Source organism: Mus musculus, chromosome 2, assembly GCF_000001635.26.
Source record: "Mus musculus strain C57BL/6J chromosome 2, GRCm38.p6 C57BL/6J".
Taxonomy (NCBI): Eukaryota; Metazoa; Chordata; class Mammalia; order Rodentia; family Muridae; genus Mus; species Mus musculus.
The window spans coordinates 30,497,616-30,506,270 of record NC_000068.7 but is presented as its reverse complement, the minus strand read 5'-3'; the positions used below and the strand labels follow the sequence as shown (position 1 = coordinate 30,506,270).

At 51.8% G+C, this 8,655-nt stretch overlaps 1 long non-coding RNA gene across 1 annotated transcript; it reads right to left on the bottom strand.

Moving 5' to 3' along the window:
- Positions 1-4,142: 4,142 nt before the first annotated feature.
- On the bottom strand, positions 4,143-8,445 carry Gm39781. The gene is made up of 3 exons (XR_866100.1): positions 8,080-8,445; positions 5,979-6,205; positions 4,143-4,589 (listed from the first exon to the last, which is right to left on the bottom strand). It is a non-coding gene; the product is annotated as a predicted gene, 39781 (long non-coding RNA).
- Positions 8,446-8,655: the final 210 nt, after the last annotated feature.

The following is an 8,655-nucleotide window of genomic DNA, read 5'->3' as shown; positions in this document are numbered from 1 at the left end:
GTGTGGCCTTGTTGAAGTAGGTGTGGCCCTGTTGGAGTGGGTGTGTCACTGTGGGTGTGGGCTTAACACCCTCACCCTAGCTGCCTAGAAGTCAGTCTTCCACTAGCAGCCTTCAGATGAAGAGGTAGAACTCTCAGCTCTGCCTACACCATACGTGCCAGGATGCTGCAATGTTCCCTCCTACCTTGATGATAATGGACTGAACCTCTGAACCTGTAAGCCTGTCCCAATTAAATGTTGTCCTTATGAGAGTTGTCTTGATCATGGTGTCTAAGACAGGCACCCATGTGTATGACGGGACTTACCTTTGCAGTCGTCACCGGCATGTTTAGGTGACCAGCAGCACTGCCCTGGTACTGTGGGGCATCTCAAGTGAAATAAGGGATTCCTGAACACGGCACTAGGACCGTGTCGGAGGACCTACTCACCGAGAAACCCAGTGACCAGCAGATAGGCACCATACACACAGCTCAGATACACTGGACACCCAGATGACTCAAGTCCTGGGGACTAGGCAGAGGATAGCTTGAGAATCGGTCAAATCCCTTCCAAGTTCAAACTCACAGATTGTTTCCTGAACATTCCACCTAACATTTTCATACCAAATTTAACTGTAGACAACTGTGAAGCTCAGAGAGCAAAGTTATCAATAAGGGATATTATTGCCAAAGTGTAGGTGACCTTCCGTGGCCTCTGTGAATGCAAAGAAATGGGTCCAGGGGAAGAGAAGTCATTTGTATGTTGTTGTTGTTTTGTTTTGTTTTTAGGAAGGGTCTCACTCTGTAGTCCTGTCTGGCCTGGAGCTCACTATAGAGACCAGGTTGGCTTCACACTTGCAGCAATCCTCCTGCCTCTGCCTCAAAATGCTGGGATTACAAGCATGAGTCTCCACAGCTAACAGCACATGATTCTAGAGACAGAATTCCTCCTTGAGACCCTGACCCTGATCATGTGTTTTCCTTTTCCATCCCAGAAGACTGGCCATGTGTGTGTTCCTGCCTGCGCCCCCCACCCCGCCATTTTTGAAGAGTTCCCAACAGTTCAGGGTCATAGAGTTCCCCAGCCCCCATGGGCCCCACTCATCAACAGCTTGCCTGGGGTGGGGACAGGGGAGAGTCATCTAGTCCTCTGTGTGTGTGTGTGTGTGTGTGTGTGTGTGTGTGTGTGTGTGTGTGAGATCCCCTGTGTGAGATCCCCCCGTGTGTGATTCCCTGTGTGTGTGTGATCCTTCTGTGTGTATGTATGTGATCTTCCTCTGTGTGTGTGTGTGTGTGTGTGTATGTGCTCGAGATTCCCCTGTCCCCATCCCCCATTTCTCCAGACCCTGCTCCCACCACCCAGATTAGCCCTGAGCCTGAACCTGACAGCACCTTCTCCCAGTTACCCTGCACTCTGCTTCCTATGCCTGTGGCTAGGCCACCCTCACATCCTCCTTAGGTGGTTCTGTGCCTGGCCATTTCCTACAAAAGGAAGGGAAGGCTGGAGTCACCTGCTCACACCAGCCAATGAGCACGTGGTATCAGGGTCAGCACCCCCTCGGTTTCAGCCAGGACCCCATTGCCAGCCTCAGTTTTCCTCTCTGTAGGTGTAGATGATGAGGCCTCCTTTTCAAGTTGGTTCTCCATATTGATCCCTCCCTCCCTGGAGAGGCTCTGTGTCTGCCCCTGGCTGGAAAAGCAACCTTGATCTGAGATCAGGCTAATCCCTTCCTCCGGTTTCCCCAGAAAAAGGGGAGTGTGAAGTTGGAAGCAGAACCGAGCTATGTCACTCCCTATTCTTCAGGGGCTGAGGGTTCTGCCCACCTGTCAGCACAGGGCCCAGCAGGCCACCGATAATGGAAGAAGGCGGGGCCTTCCATCTCCTTGTTCTTCCTACTCAGTCCTGGGGATGTGTGTGTGCATGTAGTGTATGTATGTATGTATGTATGTATGTATGTATGTGTGTGTCTTTGTGCATGTATTACTGTGTCTTTGAGTGTGTCTGAATGTATGTATTTGTGTGTGTGTGTGTGTGTGTGTGTGTGTGTGTGTGTGTGTTTAAATTCCAGCCGCAGAGCTGTGCATTCCCATCCGGGCCTCCTGCCTCCTCCCACCTCCTCACTGGTGGCTGTCTCACGACAGACATTTTTAGTGGTGACAGCTGGCCTTGTGGAACTCAGCTGAGTACGGGAATGAAGTTTTTTTCTTTCTTTCTTTTTTTTTTTTTTTTTTTAAAGAACGAGGCAAACCACGGCCACTTTAAATAGCTGTGCAGAGAGGAAAGGCGAGGCAGGAAGGCGCGGGCCGAGCTTCTTAGTGGAGGGGAAACCGAGGCCAGATCGAGGGGGCAGACGACCCTGCCTTGCCACAGCTTGTGAATGGCAGGGCTGCAATCCAAACCTGCGTGGGCAGATCCCCATCAGCCACCTTCCGGCTGAGCTCACCAGCACTACAGCCACCCCTGAGCACCAGGAGAAGGGACTGACTGATGCCGGGTCCCCGGGACCCGGCTGCACCCACCTATCCTTCTGCAGGTTGGGCCTGGCCTCCAGGTGCCAGGCATCCTAGGTGGACCGCCCTCATGGCTGCTCCTCCCCCCTCACCAGACTCAGATCCTGTCACTTTTGTCCCCTCTGAAGCTGTGAGTGGTTGACAACTCGGTTATCCACGTGCTACCCTCACAAATGGTCCCACAGCATCCACCCTGTTCCTTGGCAACAGACACATTGCCAGCATCTGGTGGAGCTGGGATGACCTAGGTTCAAGTCCTGCCTCTTCCACCTAAGAGCCTCTAGCTGCAGCTCTGTGAAGCTGGAATCTGAGTGGGTGGGTGGGTGGGGCTGCGGGTCGCGCATGCTCAATGCTGGAACCACCTTGCATGGGGGGGGGGGCAAAAGTAGCAACCGTGTGTGTGTGTGTGTGTGTGTGTGTGTGTGTGTGTGTGTGTGCCACGCGCGCGAGTGCATGCATGTTCTGCTCCACCCCCATCCAAGCTGTATTTCTGGACCTGAATCCCTTCACATGTACCACTCCTAAGAGGACCAACAAAGCCTTGGGAGGCATTTAGGCTGGGAGTAGGGTGCCAGTGCACTTGTTCCTTCTTGTTCTAGTGTCACTACAGGTCATTGCTCCCCTCTCACACACCCCTGTGCCCCCCAGACACTGTGATGTAACCACACACAAACACACACATACACACACACACACCCCAGTATCCCTCTCCCCCAAGTGGTGCATCAGGGGTGTAGACCAGGGAGCCCTCCCTCAGCAGAATACCACCCTGTGTCAGAGAAAAGCAGTAGGACACCTAACAGGAAGAGTGAACACAGCACGACTGTCCCCATCCTGGGTTACCCCGGTGCAGGTGCCAACATGCACCTCTGTATGTCTCCCCCACGGGACCCCCTGTATATCTAGATTGACTTTTGGAACATCCTCTGAGCAGACTTTTTTGTGATACTGAAGCTCAGAGAGGTGAGTACACTTGCTCAAGGCCACACAGCAGTGAGTGTAGGGTCTGGAATTCTGAATCCCATTTGTATCCTGTTATTAAGAACTCCTCAGCCCTAGGGGAATTACTTGGTGCTTAAAGTGCTCACCATGCAAGATCAAAGTTTGGATTCCCAAAACCCATGTATATGCTGGGTGGGCCTCGCAGCCTGCCTGTAATTCCAGTGTGCAAAGGTGGAGGAGACCAGATACCTGGATCTCTGAGTTTCACTGAGAGACCCTCCCTCAATGAACAAAGTGCATAAGCCATCACTGAAGAGTCCCATCATTAACCCTGGGCCTCCAAATGTGTATGTGTACACGAGCGTGCATGCATGCATGCATGTGAGCGTGCACATCATACACAGGTCCCCACACACATGCAAACACATGCATGCACTACACACAAGATAGAATGAAAATTAAAAAAAAAAAGTCTAGTCTCACTCGAGAGAGTTATTCTGTACTGGGTCAACGAGAGCCCCATTCACCACAGGGAAGGTTCCGAAACTAAGCAAGCTAGCATGGGGCTCAGAGAGCTCCCCATCATCAGAGGAAGCCAAGTGGAAATGGGGCAAGCCCAGGATGGCAGGAATGGGCTTTGGGTTTCGGTGTAGAGGAGTCCCCTCCTGTAACTCATACCCAAGGCTGTCTCAGATGTTCATCTAGAAACATGAACTCATTTATTCAGATCAGCTTGTATGGTGAGCACCGGTCTCCACGTGGCTTAGTCGGGTTTCAGCTTTCACTGTGGAACAAACAGCCCCACCAATCCATGGCTGGCCACACTACCTGACATGGCACTGCCCTGTTCTGTGAGACACCGTCCTAACTCCAGACTCCTTGAGCAGGACTCCTCTCCCTTGGAACCGTCAGCTCCCTGGGGGCATGTGGCAAGATCAACCTGTTCTTCATCCTGGCCATGAGTGTTCTGAGTTACGATGACACTAGACCCACAATGCAGTAGGGCAGGGACAGGGCCTGCCTGTTCCACAGGAGTCACTGCAGGCAGTCCTTAGGAGTCTGGGTCCACAATCCAGGACAGAGCTGGATATTGGTACACATCTGTCGTTCCAATACTCAGGAGTGAAGCTGCAGGCAGTGTGTAGAGATCAAAATCAGCTGGAGCGACATAGGAAGATTCTGTTTCTAAACATGAAGGAGGGGAAGAGGCCTCACAGATAAGCTCCCACATACCCACAAAAGGTCACACTTAGGAATCTGGGTCCCCACACAGGTACAAAAGCAGCTCAAAGTCTAACAGTGGCCCAGAATGACTGACACAGATTCTCATTTGGTCACCTGATATCTAGGCTGCTTTCCCCACAGATCACAAAGTGCACATAAAAGATGCCCAATAACTAGTCAGTTCATTGCTGGGCCACAGTGATGCACGCCTTTACTCTCAAAACTCAGGAGGCAGGCAGATCTCTGAGTTCGAGGCCAGCCTGGTCTACAAAGTGAGTTCTAGAACAGCCAGGATGACACAGAGAAACCCTGTCTCAAAAAAGAAAAAAATTAAATTAAAAAAAAAAACAAAACAATCAGTTAATTATTAAAGCACACGCTTGGAATCAAACTTATACCCAGAAGAGAACTTAGGAAACAAAATGTTACATTGAGGGAGCAAATGTGAACCCTGGGCTGGGGAACTCCACAGACAGAAGAGGGTCTGTACAAAAGTATGAGGACCCGCGATCAGGTCCCCAGCAGCTACCTAGAGAACAAAGTATGGTGGGCACCTGTAAGACCAGCACTGGGAGGTTGGAGGCAGAAGGATTCCTGAACTCACTGGCTGGCAGTCTAGCTAACTGGTGAGCTCTGGGTTCAAGGAGTCACCCTGACCTCTAGGTGGGCATCTGGACTTGTGCACCCATACACACCAAATAAATAAATAAGACTTATTTTCTAACTAGTGTGTTTGTTTTGGGACATACACTATACAGTGTACATGTGGAGATGAAAAGACAAGCGGCCAGGGTCCCTCCTCTCATCAGTGCCTTTACCCACTGGGTCACCTGGGCCATCATCACACTGCCTTGCTTCTGAGGGACAGCAGAAGAGGACCTCAGCCAAGTCCATGCCCAAGAACTAGAGAGGCTCAAGGCTCCTCACAAGGCACTGAGTAAATGGAGAGGTTGCCAGGCCCAGTAAGGATGCTGCTGCTGCCGGAGGCCAAGCCAAGGAAGGCCCTGCCTTTCCCGGCAAGCCAAGCTGGAAGAAAGCACGGAAGAGAACCTGCTGGGTTGAGGAGAGCGCCCTTTGAGGGATGATGTGCCACAGAGTCCTGCAAGAACTCCCCACCTGAACCAAGATGGAGCAAAAGCAAACCTATGCCCCGGGTAAGGCAGTCTGCAGGACTCTGAGGAGAAGGTCTTGCCTGTCTCTTCACACCAGCTCCAGTTGGGTACTGGCCCTTCTGTCTCCCAGACTGCAGGGGTGGCCCTGGAAGCGTCATGGTTCCAGCTCTTTCCACCAGGACCCTTCTGAGCTTTGTAACCCAGAACTCACATCACACGTAGCCTGGGAACCTCAGCTTCCTCCCCTGCTGGAAGAGCAGCAAAATGACCAGGAAAAGATCATCCAGAAACATGGTATTGCCCGGTGTCCGGACGGATGATCCTTTCTGGAATATTCCAGCCAGTAGGTAGAGGGGCAGCAGAACTGGGTTATCTCCATACTGCAGCCATTCACACAGCAATGGATCCAGGTGAGAAGCAACTCGGCCACTGATCTACCTGAAAGGAGAAGCCCAGAATGTTCTAGCTTCTTTTCCTTTGCCGTGGTAAAGTGCCCTGACAAAGAGTCAAACATTCGGACAACTGGTTACATCACATCCACAGTTCAGAGCACAGAGAGATGGGGGCGCGCATGCTTGCTTGTTCTGTTCAGCTGGATCTCTCTCCTTTCATAGAGTCCAAGACCCTCTGTCTAGGGAATGGTGCTGCCCACAGTGGGCTGAGTCTCCCCACATCCATTTACTTAAAAAAAAAAAAATCACAGGCCAGGATGGTGACACATGCCTTTAATCTCAGCACTTGGGAGACAGAGGCAGGTGGATCTCTGTGAGTTCAAGGCCAGCCTGGTCTACAGAACGGCCAGGGCTCTGCAGAGACCCTGTGTCAAAATAACAAAATAGAACAAAAAGGCAATCCCCCACAGACATGCCCATGGATCAACCCAATTGCCTTAGTTAGGTTTTTTTCCTGCTAAGATAAAACGCCATGACCTAAAGCAACTTGAGTAGGGAAGAATTTGTTTCAGCTCACAGTTCTACATTACTGTCCACCACGGAGGGAAGTCAGGGCAGCTACTAAAGCAGAGACCATGGAGGGTTGCTGCTTACTGGCTTGTTCCTGACTTGCTCAGCCTGCTGTCTTATGCACGCAGGGGTGGCACCGCCCACAGTGGACTGAGCTCTTCCACATCATTTATTAATCATGAACACGGTCAGCAGACATGCCTACAGGCAAGTCTTATGGAGGCATTTTTCTCTCCCCTTCCAAAATGACTTGTGAGTCAAGTTGATTTAAGTTTAGCCAGCACACCTGTAACGACCCATTTCCTCCAACAAGGCACCACCTCTTCACATTTCCCCATCCCCAGTATCCCACCAAGCTAAGGACCTTGTGGATGGATTAGCCCTTTAGTGATGTCAGAGACTTCATGACCCAGACACCCCTCAAGGACCGCCATCTCTGAACACTGCCTCCAACCCAGGAGCTTCTCTTTTGGGGACACTTCTGATCCAAACATGACACACTGACAGTTTGTATATGACCATAGGTGCCTGAATACATTCATGTTCCCACCCAGTCTCACCCCTGTTGGCCCCAAGACCCATTTTCCTGCCTATCTGGCTTATTCTTTTTGCTCACAAAGGTCCTTTTCCTGATTCTCAAACCCAAAGATCCTGTCTGTGCCTTAAAATTGCCCCCAAAGGTCAATGCCAACACAAAGATGGCCTGCGTTCCCTGTCCCCACACAGCCACTTAAGCCCCAATTGCCAGGCTCAGCTCAGTCATTCCTGTCACCACTCTAAGACATATGAGAGAGGACGGGGCCAGTTTGCATATGGCAGCCACCACAGAGCCATGTTTGGGTGGAAAAAGTGGGGAAGTATGGTTTCTGTTAGTCAGAAACATAGAAACCCAAATCTAAGCTGTCCCAATCTGAAAGCGACAGGCTGCCTCAGGCAAGGCAGGATCCAGGAAGACAGCCCATGAGGCAGTTCATGTCATTGGGCTGCCTGTGGACAGAGCACTGGCTCCTGAGCCTCTTTGGCCAGAATGCTGAGACCAGGATCCTATTCACTCCTAAGGGAAGAAGGAGTCTCAGGACCCAGGAGCCTGGGGACACAGGAGGGCACTGCCTGACAGATGGAAGACTGCAGCCCCATTGCTTGGCCAGAGGGAAAACTGGACAGAACCTTTCTAGGAATCTATCTCCCAAAAGGAAACAGGAGGGATGCATCCCATGGAGTCCGGCCTGCAGGACACTCGGCCTCTGACTGCCCTGGGGTCAAGTGGGCTCCAAGTGGAGCAGCAACTGAGCAGAGGACCAAGGGCCTGTCTACCCATACTGACCACGTGCCCCTGAGGAGAAAGCCTACCTGTTGTCCTGTAACCCAGCCTCCAGCTCTGGCTGGCAGGGCAGCACGGCCTGTCACCTATCATACAGGCAGTAGTGGCACACATGGTCTTAGCTGAGGCTACGTCAGCCTTAGCTCAGCAAGGATCTGGGGGTCAGGGGCAGGACTATGTCAATGTCATGCACTTGGAGTCAGGCTGGGACCTTGGACAGGAACCTACTTTGGCTTTAGACACAGAACAGCTTCAGAGTCTGTTTCTGGCTCTTCTGTGGCTCCTTGTATGAGATCGGGGGCAAAAGTCTGCATCCTGCCAGCCAGGAGCGATCTGTGGGAACAGCTGGCACCTGGACAATCATTTGGTTTTTAGAACATCAGCTCTGAAACCAAAGGAGAGGGTTGGGAGACAGTAGAGGTGGCACCCAGTCCTCAGGAGCTGGCACCACTGGGGAAGAGAATCAAACAAATCCCTGCATGGTTGTCGCCCGCCCCGGGCCTCAGCCCTGTCTCTCTGTCCCTGTCGGGTGTGCTACAGAGTGGGACGGAGACCTTTCTAGTCTTTACCCTCTGTGAGATGCAGCATCTTCATGCAGAAGTGAC